Source organism: Littorina saxatilis, linkage group LG15 (assembly GCF_037325665.1).
Source record: "Littorina saxatilis isolate snail1 linkage group LG15, US_GU_Lsax_2.0, whole genome shotgun sequence".
In the NCBI taxonomy this organism is placed as follows: domain Eukaryota; kingdom Metazoa; phylum Mollusca; class Gastropoda; order Littorinimorpha; family Littorinidae; genus Littorina; species Littorina saxatilis.
The window spans coordinates 41437931-41454169 of NC_090259.1; the positions used below are offsets into that span (position 1 = coordinate 41437931).

The following is a 16239-nucleotide window of genomic DNA, read 5'->3' on the forward strand; positions in this document are numbered from 1 at the left end:
AAGCACAATTGGTGACTTCTAAATGTGTATCAACTGTGTTGTTGTCATCTTTGTCCAAAGAAAGGGCCGAAAAAGTGCCATTTTCAGAGTAAAACGATTATTATTGACAGTTTGTAATTGGTTTCAACTGAAAACTGTTCATGTTACAGTTATTATACAGAGGTTATTTAGAAGTGTACTAAGTTCTCTTGTCATGCATTCAACAATTGCTTTACTGCAATAGATCCTTAATATGGAGGATGTTTGCTTGAAGGACAAAAGTTACGTTTTCGCTCTACTGGATGGTGGCCATCTTAAATTATTAGGGCCAAATGATGTCGTAACGTCAAACTAATATCAGAATAGGAATCCTCGTCGTCAACTCACCCGAAAAAGTGTCTTTGTACATAATTCTAGGTGCTTTGGTTCAAAACTTGATTTTTCCAGATAGCGCTGGCGGCCATCTTGGATTTTGGCCTCTGGTGAAAAATGCCAGCATTTTTCGAAGGTGTAGGGGGGTCTAATTTTGTTCTAAAGGGTCCGTAGAAGTCAAATCAATCGTCAAACCTTTGCAGCCAGAGAATGGTCACGGGAGTAAGGATCTGGACCTAACTATCATGGTGATTTCGAATTATCGTGTATTGTAGTATTGCCACAAATATTGTGAGTTTGTTTTACATCAAAGTTCTTGCTGAACACCTGAACATTTGTGAATCTCAGTGTATGTTCATGTTGCTTCAAGTTCAAGTCTAAGTACTGTTAGCATAGGGCAACAATATTTTTCTTTGGATTTATTTCGGAGTTCTTATGGTGGAATACATTCTCTCAATTCTAGAACAGTTGAAATGTTGAAGATCGGTACAGAAATGTTTATTTTACGATTTAAAAAAAAATGCGATTTTGGGGCTGCTGAAAGTGAAATTGAAAAAGTGACCCTCGCCCCTTACAACATGTTCTGCACACAATTTTATCTAAAACCTGGTGCAATATATTTTAAATGGCTTTCTTGTCATTAATACTTTGAACAAAAACAGATTTGGTGGTAGGAATTCACACGAAAAAGAGAAACAAGACCTCTTTATCTCTGTGAAATTCTGAAAGTGTTTGTACTTAGTAAACCTTCAAAAGGTAATGTTTTTGGCTCCCATTTCCAGACATTGCTATTTATTTTTCTTATTTGGTGATGGTTGCTACACATCTGAATCAGGATCATCTTCCTAATACTAATAGGTAATATATCGTTGGAACCCTGGCACGCTATAGTGATACTGATAGCGGTACAGAATGGTTCAGTATAAATAAAATTAAATGATAATTGGTTTTTCTACTTGATATTCGCAGGGCCGACTCATCCAAGGAAGTCTTCCCACTGAGATCATGCCACAGAAGTCAATTGAGACATCGCAGACACATGCAAGAAGTGAACCAGTAAGTACAATTTATTCAAAATCAAATGGTTGAAATGCATGTTAATACAACATTTTGTTTTTATCAGGCACACACAAAATAAGTTCAATAATGACATTGACAATGCCACGCACATTTTGGTTGGTAATGGTAGGTGTGTTACTTTTTACATTTATTGACTTAAAAGTTTACTGTTTTAACGAGAGCGAGGGTTGTCTCCCTAGGTTCAAGGTTAAATACCAGAAACTTTCTGATTCCATTTCTTATTTCTAGTTTTTTTCAACATCTAATTTGCATGCAGTATCGAACATCAAGTTATTTTTTTTTATCAAATCATCAATATCTGTTTGCAAAACACAATCTCTATTCTCCACCAAATCGTTCAACTTCAAACGTCTATCAACTGCCATTAATAGCCATCATCCAGCTATTTTTATGGACAGTTAGACTTATTTCTCTAGAAATTTAGTTTTACTCAGGGTTTATTGTTCTGCTTTTTTTCAGACATTCCGTCCCGCACCAGAATTGCCAGAGGTTGCAACTACAACTTTGAAGAACTGTGTCGTGATGTACAGCAGCTTCCCGAGCCGTGGTGCCTCGCGAAGAACGAGGAGAACCTGGTTAAGGTTGTTGTGCTGGAGCCTGGAGGCCAGCTTGGTTAAGGTTTGACTTTGAGTCAGCATTTTCAGTGAATTTTCTACGCAGCTGATGCTGTTTGGATTTAAAGTGTAAAGGAAAAAGTACCTCCCGAAGCAGCGTGCTGCAGTTTAGACTGGCTTGGCGACAGTGTCGAAGTGAGTGACAAGTAACATTTTCAGTAAATCGCTTTGTGTCACAATTATTCGACACCAATTCTGAGCCAAGAGAATGATTTCTTTTTTTGCATTTGGAATGTTTTGTTTTATAGGTTAGGTGTGGAAAATTGGATTTGACTGTAAAGCTCTTTAGCAGAGAATATGAATAAACTTGGCCAAGAAATTATTGCGACAAATTTCAAACTCACAAATTAAAGCATTGATTAATTCCCGTTAATTAATTAATTAAATGTCACAAGAATTTATGCTTTAATTTGGGTGCAACATGTTGAAACTTTGTTTGAGAATGTATCTACTTCATTGATTAAATATATGCATGTGTATGAATAGGAATCTTTCTTGTGTCAAATTGTGCGAATTGAGAGTGAGTGAGATAGTGAATGTTGGTACATTACAGGGCTGGACTAGGAGGGGGGGGGTTGCCAGTGGTGGTCCAGGGGGATGTTCCTCTGCCCCTTGTGCGGGTCAGGGGGCGAAGTCCCCTGAAGCTGAAGGGTAGGTCATATTCTGAGATAGGAAAATGGTCGCTCCTTGCATGAAACGGCATAAAATAAACAATACATTTTTTTTAAATAAGTGAGGTACATGTTTAGCCTTGGGGGGGGGGGGGGGTTGCGCAACCCCCATAACCCCTCCGGTAGTCCGGCCCTGCATTAATTGTCACTGTATGGTGTGTGTGTGTGTCACTGTGACCAAAGATACATATGCTCTATTTGAGTTCATACAACTTCCAATTCCATTCAAACGTTAACAAAGCGTTGCTGGTATGCGACTGAACATGTTCTATTAGGAAAGCAAAGCAAATTCCAGTGTACATAGTGGTCAACATAAACAAAATCAGACGCATCGATGCAAGACATTTATCAAGTGGCTGACAATTGATTTTGAAATGAAAACTGTTTGCAAAATATCTCGCTGTCTAAAATATATCTTGAACAAGTACACAAAGGAATTAGGTTTGAACTATAGCAAAATGAATATGTTTCAATTTTTCATGTTGCAGACTTAAATTTACATGGACTCATGCATGAACATACAGAACAGGCACTGAACAAGCCATGTGATACAATACTGAACTGAATAGGAAGAGAAGTACATTTTAACGACAGCAGATTTTAACACCAAAAATCGACACCAAAGTCAACAATCAAGAAGTTCAATTTCAATGTACATGCACTTGATCAGATCTTTCTTTCTTTATTTGGTGTTTAACGTCGTTTTCAACCGCTTGATCAGATAGGATAGTTTGTACTGCATGAAGAAAGATCATACACAACACACTACAGAGATCCTTCCTGATTGTTCTCAACATTGTATGTTTTCAGCTTTTTCCTCAAACTCTTTTCTTTCCATGTACATTTCATTTTGTCCATCATTGTCTTCAGTTTGTGGTGGAGTCTTATTTAAAAAAAACCAGATGAACATTTTGCAAAGTTTGTAAAAGATCAAATGAATACAAAGTGTCATAACAACACACCGGAACAGCATCACTGTTCCTGCATGGTTCAATAAAGTCATCTGCTTTTGCCTATGTGTTGAGGCACAGGTTTCCCAGAAAATCTGTTCCATGGACATCAAATCACCAAAGGGAAGTAATCGCTCTTTATGCATACGACATGTGTAATAGACTAAGCGAGAGTTGTACGGAACCTTTTCTCCTGGCACGAGAGGATGAAAGTCGCTTGTATATTTCAATACTTGTTATTCTCTCAGGTGCCAGGAGAAAAGGTTTTGTACAACTCTCGCTTACCCTATTACACAGCCATGTCGTATGAATAAAGAGCAATTACTTCCCTTTGGTTATTTGATATCATCAACGCTTTGCCTCATTCTGTTTAAGATTTTTTCTTTGTGTTGCAGTTTCTTTCTGGACAGTCACATCTGCAATACATTGGGCTTGACAAAGGTCAGTTTGCCCTTGTTCAGCATGCTTGTCATGTCAGGGGTGGTTTCACTCTCTTCAGGTGCGCAAGTCAGGGCTTCCAAACACTGCAATTTCTCATCTCTGTACGCACTCTTTTGGAGACACCAAACTCTCTGTTTTACCTTTTTGGCAACACATCCTCCAACATACTTTGCATTGTCCTCTTCATCCTCTTTGATTTCTAATGTACTTACTGGTTCCCTAGTTTTTCTTCATAGGCCTTTAAGACACCAACAGTATAAAAATGTTCAAGGCAATCCAGGCTGAAGCTGCAGGGGATACTGTCAACTCAGTAATGCCTGAATGCTGGGTTGAAAAAGCAGAGTAGTACCTGGCCCACGCCTTCTCCTTGGCAGCATTCCCAACCTTGCCTCGGGGAACTAGGCAGTCATTAAGAAGCAGAAGTTTCTCTTCCAGATCTGCACCTAAAACACAGAAAATAAAATATTATAATTAAAACAACATACAAATATAGCAGAAATCAACCCAAGAGTGAAACTGAAGATGTAGATGCATGCACACAATCAAAACCAACAACACACGACAACCCAAAACTACACTTTACATGAATGGATGTGAACATATTAAATTTTGTATTATATTTGTCGTTATAGAACGTGTTGACAAACCACTTTCATGAATCCTTATCATGTCTTACAACTATGACATGTGCTATTAATGATCCTAAAAAACACATGAAATATTGTAGTGGCAGGCATGTACCTAAAATATTTTTAAACAGTAGCCTCTCTGTGCAACGAAGCAGTATTTTTGCTCGAAAACTATGATGGAAAGTGATCTTTCAGGTACTGGGACTTTGCAAGCTGATTTTTGGTTATACCGCCTTACTTAAAAACTTACTTTTCAATTACTGAATTGGTCGACAAGTTCTCTGAGCTCCGGTGAAAGGCAGTTGTCATTCTTGATAGATGCACAAGCGTTCTGCAATGAATAAAGCATGCAATTTAGAAGTGACAATGAATTTAAAAACAACAGAAGACATCAAGCATTATATCAAAACAGAATTATGCTAGAGGGGAGAGAAAACAAATATATTGCACTGATCTTTTTGATGTGTTGATCTGACTTCAGTTCCTGCACCATTTTTAACTTTCCATGCATGATGTACATTCAAATCAATCAATGGTTCAGTTATATATATCACTTATCGGTTATTTCCTGAATATCTGTTGTTCCATGAGTTCTAAATTTTCATACATAGTCTTTTACATAGATCTGTCAATATTTTTACTTACTTTTGGCAATTCTTGCAGTTTCTTTTGTGGTGATGCTGTCATCTTTTCAGCGATTGAGATGTCGGTACTTTCCCCCTGAAAAAACAACAACCATGGAATACAAAGGGTATAAATCTACAGCCGAATTTCTAACATTCAGAAATTGTTCTGTTGCAAATTTGTCGGTTCGCTGAGCTAAAATAGTGGCCGCTGTGAGCGAGAATTCTGCAGAAAAACGATCTGTTGATCAGCTTGCGTGCACAGCTTCGGTTTTACCAGTGGGTCAGATGCTCTTGCGTTTCAAGTGTTAAAAACAAAAATAATGACGTGCCGTCCACAATCAATCTTTATTGTTGATTCACATGACTCATTTCAATCATCAGTAATGATCTTTTTGTATTGCTTTGTTTACTTTTCACTTACCTCAGCCACAAACTCCACCTCCCCTTCGAAATTCTCCTTCTTCTCCATGTGTTGAACGACTACACCGGAAGTAAAGATACTGTCAAAACCTCTCGCAGCCGCAGACGGGAGTTCGAAACAGGGCCAGCGCTGGCGCACGCGCGGAGTTGGCGATCCTGTCAAGGGATATCTATGATGAGGTCAAGAGTTATATTCTTGATGGCTCAGTGAATATTTTCAGTGGTAATAAATTATTTTCCAGCAAACATGTTCATACTGTGACTGAAATTTGACAAAAACAAGCTAAATGTTGGTGATGGCTGCTGATTATAAACACCTACAATTGTGTGATATGTTGAGGCGTTTGCCCCTGAAATGTCGGCAGATTATCAAACCCTTGGAGTTTGTGCAGGGTGTTGGGCTGTCTCACTTATGATGGTGTGTCCCATGACGCGAACCTGTCAGGTTTTTAAAGTGTGTGTAGGGTGTTAGGGTGACTCACCTATGACGTTGTGTCCCATGACGCGAACCTGTCAGGTCTTTAAAGTGTGTGTAGGGTGTTAGGGTGACTCACCTATGACGTTGTGTCCCATGACGCGCACTTGTCAGAGATGTTTAAAGAGTGTGTAGGGTGTTAGGGTGACTCACCTATGACGTTGTGTCCCATGACGCGCACCTGTCAGAGATGTTTAAAGAGTGTGTAGGGTGTTAGGACCTATGACGTTGTGTCCCATGACGCGCACCTGTCAGAGATGTTTAAAGAGTGTGTAGGGTGTTAGGGTGACTCACCTATGACGTTGTGTCCCATGACGCGCACCTGTCAGAGATGTTTAAAGAGTGTGTAGGGTGTTAGGGTGACTCACCTATGACGTTGTGTCTCATGACGCGCACCTGTCAGAGGTGTTTAAAGTGTGTAGGGTGTTAGAGTAACTCACCTATGACGTTGTGTCTCATGACGCGCACCTGTCAGGGGTGTTTAAAGAGTGTGTATGGTGTTAGGGTGACTCACCTATGACGTTGAAGCATTTCACGTTTCACTATATCACCTAAGGTGATTATGAAAGCGAGAAGTTCGAGGACTCTGTCCCCATCCTCCCTCCCCCCATCGCTTCCTCGACTCCAGCCCTTCTCCATTCGACACCCCTTCCCGCAGCTTCTTCGAACGCCAAAAAGAACGGTAAAGGTAAAGGCAACAAAGACAAAGACAGACAAGCGAGAGACAAGCAAACCACTATTGACTTTCAACCGAGACAGCGATCGGCCACTCCCAAGCGGTCACGTGAGGGCGGGGATTCCCCGCAGTCCAGTGACACAGCTGGAAAGCAGGGCAGGTATGACAACAAATAATCGCACATACCCCACGTGCCACACGGATAACGACCCCGTTATTGCCCACGGACTTTCCTTATGGCCGCGTCCTCATTGAACGTTTTCTCTCTAAATGTTAGAGGGATCAGATCAAAGATGAAAAGAAAATCGGTGTTTACTTTTCTTAAACAAAAGAAATACGATGTAATATGTTTACAGGAGACTTACATAACGGGAAGTGTGTCGGACGAGTGGATGAAAGAATGGAAGAATGGTTTCGTGTTCCATGAAGGGACATCGCACAGCGCCGGTCAAATGATTTTGTTTGGAAAGAATGTTAGTGAAGATGTCTCTGTATTGTTCTCGTCAAAGAGAATCTTAGCGACATGTATTAGAATAAAAAATAAATCAGTTGCAATTGTAAATGTGTATGCACCTAACGAAACAAAAGAAAAAGTTAAATTTTTGGATGAGTTGACGGAAAAAATTAAAAGCTTTGAATGCGATGAGATCATAGTATGTGGTGATTTTAACTGCGTGTTGAATAATGAAATGGATGTTATAGCTGGCGAGAATCATTCTGGGGATAACGTTGCCAAATTTAATGATGTGGTTAACACATGTGATTTGTATGATGTCTGGAGGTTTTTCAACCCGGATACAAAGGAATTTACCTGGTCAAGAAAGACTCCGTTTATTGCCAGACGACTTGATTACATTTTGGTTAGCTCCGGTATTTTTGATTTGAACTTTGATTGTGGCATTGTCAGTGTTCCTTTTTCAGACCATAGAGGGTGCCTGGTTCGATTGAAAGTAAGTGAGATTGTACGAGGCAAAGGTTATTGGAAGTTTAATAATTTGATGTTGGAAGATATTGATTATGTTAATGAAATGAATATTTTTATTGAAGGATTTTGTAGCGAAGAATTGGATTGTCAACTGGATTGGGAAATGTTAAAAGTTAAAATTAGAGAGTTTACCATTAATTATAGCAAAAATAAACAGTGTCAAAGGAGAAATGAAGTTGCAGATTTGTGTAATAAATTGAATGATTTAGACGTTTATTTGAGTAAGAATCCTAACTGTAATGATACCCAAGCAAAGCGTGAACACGTGAAAATGCAACTCGAGTTAATGGAAATAAAAAGGGCACGAGCCGCTCAGGTTAGAGCTCGCGCTAAATGGGTCGAGGAAGGGGAGAAAAACACAAAATATTTCTTGAGTCTGGAAAAAGCACGTGCAAATGCAAAGGTTATGGATCGCGTGAAAGATGATGAAGGGCGAGTGTGTACAGATCAAAAACAAATACACAGTGTGCAAAAAAAGTATTTTATGAATTTGTATAGAAAGAAAATAGATATAGTAGATAATGTTGGTAATGTTGACGATTTTTTGCAAGGCTGCCGCGTTCCTTCTCTTTCCGACGAAGATAAGAACAGCTGCGAGGGCTCTCTAACTGCTAATGAACTGTTGCACGCACTAAAACAAATGAAAAATGGTTCTTCCCCAGGTTCTGATGGCATTACAATTGAATTTATTAAAGTATTTTGGTCTCGAGTGAGTATATTTATATCACGTTCTTTTTCAGCAGCATTTGATAATGGTAGTTTGTCTGCGTCTCAAAGAAATGCTGTCATTGTGTTAATTCATAAAGGTAAAAACCTTCCGAGAGATGAATTAAATAATTGGCGTCCAATTTCGCTAACAAACAGTGATTATAAATTACTGGCGAAGTGTCTGGCTTTACGCATGAACAAAGTTGTACATAATGTGATTAATCCTGATCAGGTTGGATATATTAAAGGGAGGCAAGTTTCATCTTTGTTAAGATTGATTGATGACGTCATAGATCAAATGAATGTGCAAGATAAACCAGGTCTTTTGGTCACCATCGACATGTTTCATGCATTTGATTGTATTTCAAAAGACTTTATGATAAATGTTTTTAAAAAATTTGGCTTTGGCCCGGAGTTTGTAACTTGGGTCGAAGTTTTGATGAAAGATGCCAAGAGTTGTGTTAATTATGCAGGCTGGTTGTCTGAGTATTTTCCAGTGGAGTCTGGAATCCGTCAGGGATGTCCATTCTCGCCTTTAGCCTTTGTTTTGGCAATTGAGTTAGTAGCCATTAAGATTAGGCAGAATAAGAATGTTAACGGTATTTCGAATTTGAATTGTTTAAATGATAGGTTTTGGGATGATATGTTAAAAATTGCTTTGTATGCTGACGATGTAACGTTATTTTTGAAAAGCGAAACGGATTTAAAACATGCCTTATTGATTTTTGATTCTTTTTACTACGTTTCCGGATTAAAGTTGAATCTGTCAAAATGTGAAGCCATGTGGCTAGGAAGTCAAAAACATTGTCAAGACACCTTTTATGATTTCAATTGGAAGAAAAAATTAAAGATTTTGGGAATTTATTTTTGTAATGACATATCAGCCTCTGACGTTGAGGAAAATTGGACAGAGCGAATTACGTCTGTTAAGCGCTTGATTGCGGCATGGGAGAAAAGAAATTTGAGTATCATGGGTAAAATTATTGTAATAAAAACGTTCTTGATCTCCCAATTTGTTTATTTTATGCAGGCATTTGTGATCCCTGATAAAGTATTAGCAGAAGTTAATAGACTGTTGTTTAGATTTTTGTGGAAAAAGAAAGAAAATAATAAAAAGGCATTTGAAAAGGTTAAAAGGATAATATTGTGTAGTGATGTCGAAAATGGTGGTTTAAATATGATTGATTTGAAACACATGCAGGCATCATTTTTATTACAATGGGCTGTCAGACTGACATCCCGCAAAGTCACGGATAAGTGGAAATGTGTTCCAAAGTCAGTGTTTTCAATGTACGGCTCAAATTGTGAATGTTTTTATTCAAATGTTAATTTTCGGAGACTAAAGGGGAGTGAACTTGTCAAATCCAAATTTTGGAAAATTGTTTTGAAAACCTGGCTTGATAACAACGTAGGCTTATGTATTGATAATAATTTATTTAATCCGCTTTTATGGAATAACCAATGTTTTGCTTATGCCGAAATGTACTGTATTTTGAAGATTGGGCGAGAAAGGGTCTTAATAGCGTACATGATGTTTTATACAGAAACGAATTTGTCTCCTATCAGTTCATTTGTGATGTTTTAGGAAAATCCCCACGGAGAATTTTGGAATATAACATGGTTCGTGCTGTTGCTCTGAATGTAATGCACAAGACGATGCACGGAAAGAAAGAAATTGATTTGATGGATATCCCCTTATATCGTGGTAAGAAAGTACATAGCGCACAACAGTTTAGAAAAGAATTAGTAAGTATGAAAGTTGTTGAACCTTGTGCAATTGGCTTTTGGAGGAGGAAATTTAATTATGAAATTGATAAGAAAGATTGGTTGACTAGTTTTGAATCGGTTAAAGAAACAAGGTTGCGTGTATTACAATGGAAATTACTTCACAATATTTATCCCACAAACATTATGTTATGTAAAATGAAAGTTGTGGAGGACAATGTCTGTTCATATTGTAGCAATAGCGTTGATTATATAGAACACTTTTTTCTCTTTTGCCCAGTGGTGATTGAGTTTTGGAAACAGATAGAATTTTATATTTGGGTACATATGGATAAACAAATAGAGTTAACAGTGCACGAAATTATGTTTGGTGTTAAAAATCGAAAAATGCAAGCAACCCTGTTGAAAGAATTGAACCGTATAATTTTGGTTGCTAAAATGTGCATAAGTATTTATAAAAAAACAAAGGCTTCAATTCCTCTCTTTGTTTTATTCGAAAAGCAATTGCAGATCAGAAATGTAAAATTATGACTTTTATTCCTCTTTTTTATTTCTTTTATTTTTCTATTCTTATTTCTTTTATTTTTTTCTCCTTCTCTTCTCATTTCTAGATACGGACCCAAAGTTACACCAAGATGTATATAGTGGATGTCATACTGTGTTTTTTGTGTGTGTATAATTATAATGATATGCATTTTAAATACATATTTCAACGGAAAAAAAAGAAAAAAAGCTATGGTCTAAGCAAATAGTAACACAATCTTGGGGCAACCAAGGAAAATTGTCTAAGGGTACAAGTAAGAAAAAAGTTTTTCATTAATTTTGATACTATATACTTTTTGAGTGGTAAATGTTGAAGGATGAAAGAAAATATATTGTGAGTGGACGGATGCATGTTATTCATTAAAAGCCCCACAATGATGTGCTTGGCAAAAAAAAAATAAAAAAAATAAAAAAAAAATAAGGTGATTATGAAACGGTTAGTTACTTCTAACTAACTAACCACACCACGATCCACTCTCGCAGTCATACCATTAAATAGAATCAACAAAAGTATAAGTTTCAGACGCCTGTTTATGGAATAACTCGCCACCTCCCTCGAGACTTCACTCAAAATATGTTCTTTTACGTTCAAAACGTAAAACCAATGGTCACTGACAAAATGCCAGTTAGAATATAGAAAATTATAGTAACACGCTGATCCCGTGTAAAGTTAGGAAAGTATAGCTGATCTGCCTAAAGTGCTGGTTAATGCAGGTGTCACACACCCCACGTTGTCTCCACTCGAATATAATCACAAATATAAAAGATGACAACGGTGGTCAACGGGGTGCAAAGACATGGTGCACTTAGCTTTGTTTTGCCACTGGGTGGACGGCCTGTAATTAGTTCATAGTCTCCACAACTGCTCCGTAGAATGTAGTGCCGGCTGGCGTTGTTACGAAGCAGGGAAAAGTGGAGACATCAGGCGCCTCACCCAGTCGCTGGTTAGCCGGTTAGCTGGTTATATCAGATGATCCCGGTTAAAGCGTCTGCAGTTAACAGTGTCCCGCAGATAGGCAGCGTCCCGTAGACAACAGCAACGGAAGATAGAAAGGCTGCAACACAAAGCCTCGGTGTACTAAACATGTCAAGCTACCCAACAACCTCCACCTTTAAACATGATTGTCATCTTTACATCTTTCATCGAGCACGTGGGCCTGCACAAACGAACTTTTACAACAACAAATCAGCCATTTTCCGTCCTTCTCTCCATATCTGCAAAAACCATATACAGATTAGTATTTTAGCGTAACAAAGAGCAAATTATGCGCCTACCTGGAAAGAACAACAGAGAGTATTTCATTCCACAAACACAGACTCGTCAACAGCGTTAAATAATGATTTATTACCTCAAAAAGCCTATGAATGTAGCACTCTCATGGAAGCAAAAACCGCTTCCTCCTTTGAATGGCCTCTGTTCGTCAACACCGACACACCATTCACCCTCTTGCCGACTACTTTATGCAGTGAAGAACCATCCCTGCACGGCGAAGAGAAATTGACGACCCGTCTGTCAGCCAGCATGTGTCCAAGAAGAAGGTGGTCTGTCCTATGGAGTTCCTATCAAGCCTCACTAGCAAGTAGCATAGCACGTTGATACCCAGTAAAGTATTTAAACGTGTTGAAAAACCATCAAACTTTTAGGAGAATTCTGACACCGACCCTTCTTCCTCGCTGCTGAATTTTGAGTGTCCAGTTAACATGTCTCAGACAGACAACCTTGACGAAAACACGTGACTAACCTTGTCACATATCAAGTTCAGCTATAGCTGAGTTCTGCTTCGACAGCAGAAATCATCCCCGTGAAATCCGTGCTCGCTATGCATGGTTAACAAAAATCTGCCGTAGCCCAGACTCACGCACAGGCGCTTTCTGTCGCAATTGACCAAGAGAAGGCACCCCACCGAGTGACACTTTCTTGGTCCATGTCACTAGATCGTGACACACCTCCCCTCTTCAAGACGAAACCTCGGTTTCGCTCCCAGTCATGTTCTCCTCTACAGCCCGAGAGAGAAAATCAGCTCCAACATTGTTGGCGCCCGGAGTGACGCGTACCGTGAATTGGTACGGTTGGAGGATCAACGCCCAGCGCATAAGTCTGGCGTTCGCCAACCTTGCAACCTGAAGATATTGCAGAGGTTGATGGTCCGTCTCCAGACAGAAGGGTCGTCCGTACAGGTACGCCTCGAACTTCTGGATGCCCCAGACAATGGCGAGACACTCGCGTTCAACCGTTGCATATGCTGCCTCGGCCGAGGTCAGCTTACGGCTGGCGAAGCAAACAGGGTGCAATAAACCCTCTGTCTCCTGAAGCAACACTGCCCCAAGTCCTTTCCCTGAAGCGTCTGTCCTCAGCACGAAGTCCTTGTTCAGGTCTGGTAGCCTGAGTATAGGCTGACTGGTGAGTCGCCTCTTCAAGGTGTTGAATGCGGAGCTGCATTCCTCAGTCCACACTACAACGGTCGGTTGGAGTTTCTTGGTAAGGTTGGTCAGTGGTAGTGCGATTTCGGCAAAGTGCGGGATGAAGCGTCTGTAGAAGCTGGCAAGGCCCAGGAAAGACCTGACTTCTTTCTCCGTGCGTGGTGGCTCCGCCTCCCGAATCTTCTGGATCTTGTCGTCCTCTGGAACGAGCAATCCCTCGCCGATGACATGACCCAGGAAAGCCAATTCCCGAAATCCCAAGTAGCACTTTGACGGTTTAGCTCCAAGATTTCCGTCCTTCAACCTTCCGAACACGTCGCGCAGGGCGTCGAGATGTTCAGACCATGTCTCAGTCGCGATCAGCACATCGTCGATGAAACTGCTGATGTCCTCGCGCTTCAATGGTTCCAAAAGTTTCCTCATCGTGCGAGTGAAGACGGCACCTGCATTCTGTAGTCCAAGAGGCATGACTGTCCACTGGAACTGGCCGAATGGAGTGGTGAATGCAGTCTTTGGGCGATCTTCCTCGGCAACCGGAATTTGCCAGTATCCCTTGGTGAGATCTAGTTTGGAAAAATACTTGGCCTTGGCCAAGTGACTGAAGAGGTAGTCCACATCAGGCATGGGTTCCGCATCAAACGCCGTAATCTTGTTCAGCTTCCGGTAGTCGACACAGAACCTGACGCGTCCATCCTTCTTCTTCACAAATACAATTGGTGAACTGTAAGGAGAGTTCGCTGGCTCGATGACGCCCAACTTTGTCATGTCGGCGATTTCCTTCCTGACCACCTCCTTCTGGGCATGAGGCATGGGATACTGCTTCGTCCTCACTGGCTGCTTCTCCAGCAAGTCGAAGGTAAATTCCTCTAGATGCGTCTGAAGTGGGATATCTGTAAGGACACGTGCTGCATCCTTCAGGATCTCTTGCAGGTCCGCCTGCTGGTCGTCCCCAAGATCAGGTGAGACGTGCACGTCCGTGTAGTTCTCACTTGTCTCCAGCGGAAAAAACTGGTACACGACCTCCTCCCTGTTCATCCGTTGTCTCGTCCATCACGACAGCAACTGTCTCTGTCTCTTTGTCCTTTTCCTTCACCTTCTCGTCTTTGTTCTTCTCCCCGTAGGCAGTCCTTTCCACGTAGGCGCGCAGCAGGTTGGCGTGGTACAGGCGTGCTTTCCCGTTCATGACGATCCTGTAGTCGTTCTGGCCCACCTTCGCTGTCACCTCAAAAGGTCCTTGCCACTGAAGTTGTAGCTTGTTGTGTTTGACAGGTAGAAGTAGCAACACTCGTTCTCCAATCTTGAAGCTGCGCGGCCGTGCCTTGCGGTCGAATCCTCGCGCGTAACGCTGTGCTGCTCTTCCCAGGTTCTCTTGAGCCAGTTTGCAGGTCTCTTCAATCCTGTTCCTGAGTTCTACGATGTAGGTCGCTATCGTTTGCACCTCCTCGTCAGCTTCTTTGTCCGTCCAAGCCTGACGTAGGGTAGCCATGGGACCGCGTACCTGTCTGCCGTACAACAACTCAAATGGGGAAAAACCCAAGCTCTCCTGAGGAACCTCGCGGTATGCAAAAAGCAGTGCTGGGATGTACCTGTCCCACGTGCGTGGTTTCTCCTGAGCTAGTTTCCTCAGCATGGTTTTCAAGGTACCATTGAACCTTTCCACCAGTCCGTTGCACTGAGCATGGTAAGGAGTGGTGAAGTGCTGCTCCAGCGATAGCAGTCGTGCTGCCTCCGCCATCACTCCTCCCGTGAACTGGGTGCCTCTGTCGGTGAGAACTTCTGATGGAATTCCCAGCCGGGACCACATGGTAACCAGTGCTTCTGCTACTCGCGTAGCTTCGATCGATTTCAGAGGAATCGCCTTTGGGTATCGAGTGGCGTAGTCCACCATGGTCAAGATGTATCTGTTTCCGTCCTCTGACGCAGGCAAGATGGGCCCGATGATGTCAACTGCCACTCGACGAAAGGGTTCGTCGATGAGCGGCATCTTTTCTAAGGGGACCTTCCTCACCCTTCCTTTGGCAACCACTTTCTGGCACTTGTCGCATGACGCACAGAAACGTCGGATATCCGTACAGATGCCTGGCCAATAAAAGTGGCGCCACACACGGTCCGTGGTCTTCTTGATGCCAATATGACCTCCAAGAATTGAGTCGTGTGCCGTTGCCATAACACCCTCGCGAAACTCGCGAGGCACGACAACCTGTTTGAAAAATCCTTCTCTGTTGCTGAACTCACGGTAGAGCAACTTCTTCTCCCTGAGGAACTTTGACTTCCCATGCTTCCCGCTCAGCTTCACCTTCCCCGACTTCGCGTGCTCACGAGGAGTCGCTAATGTCGGGTCAGATTCCTGAGCCTTCACGAGAAGCGCGGGGTCACGTTCCCCAGGGCAGCTCGTGCGGCAGGTAGGGGTTTGAGAGGTTTGTTCTCTCGCTCCGCCTGTGCCCGCGTGATCACTGAAATGACGTCGGGAGACCGATAAACGGGAACCTCCCTGATGACGCCGTCCACAAACTGAACACGGTTCCCTATAAGCAGGTCGCATGGAGGATCGTCCATGACGACGGCCACAATGGTCCCCGTGAACAACGGTGTTACGACCTTGATCACGGCTGTGTTCATGTCGTAAGCGTGAGATGCCTCGGCCATTCTCACTCTGATACTGTCTCCTGTGTAGGCCATAGCCGGAACTATACTCGCCCGGACCACTATCATGTCTGCCCCAGTGTCTCGCAGACCCTCGCCTTTCACTCCGTTGACTTAGACGTTGCAATGCGGCTGGAAGTGTTTCCTGGAGCACGGAACGCAGAGTTGTGGAATAGTACAAGTGCTCGTGACGTCCCTCAACTCTTCACTGCCAACAAAATGTACGCCCTTCTGGTCAGACTGTCGCTTATGGCAGTCCTTTTTCAAGTGGCCCCGCTTGC

At 41.8% G+C, this 16239-nt stretch overlaps 1 protein-coding gene and 1 long non-coding RNA gene across 4 annotated transcripts in view; both read right to left on the bottom strand.

Moving 5' to 3' along the window:
* Window positions 1-16239, bottom strand: part of LOC138949331 (uncharacterized) — a 617348-nt gene that overhangs the window by 316045 nt on the left and 285064 nt on the right. The gene's annotated exons all lie outside the window — the stretch shown is intronic.
* LOC138948129 (uncharacterized) lies at window positions 2820-5948 on the bottom strand. The gene is made up of 4 exons (XR_011449896.1): window positions 5784-5948; window positions 5382-5456; window positions 4987-5067; window positions 2820-4550 (listed from the first exon to the last, which is right to left on the bottom strand). It is a non-coding gene; the product is annotated as an uncharacterized lncRNA (long non-coding RNA).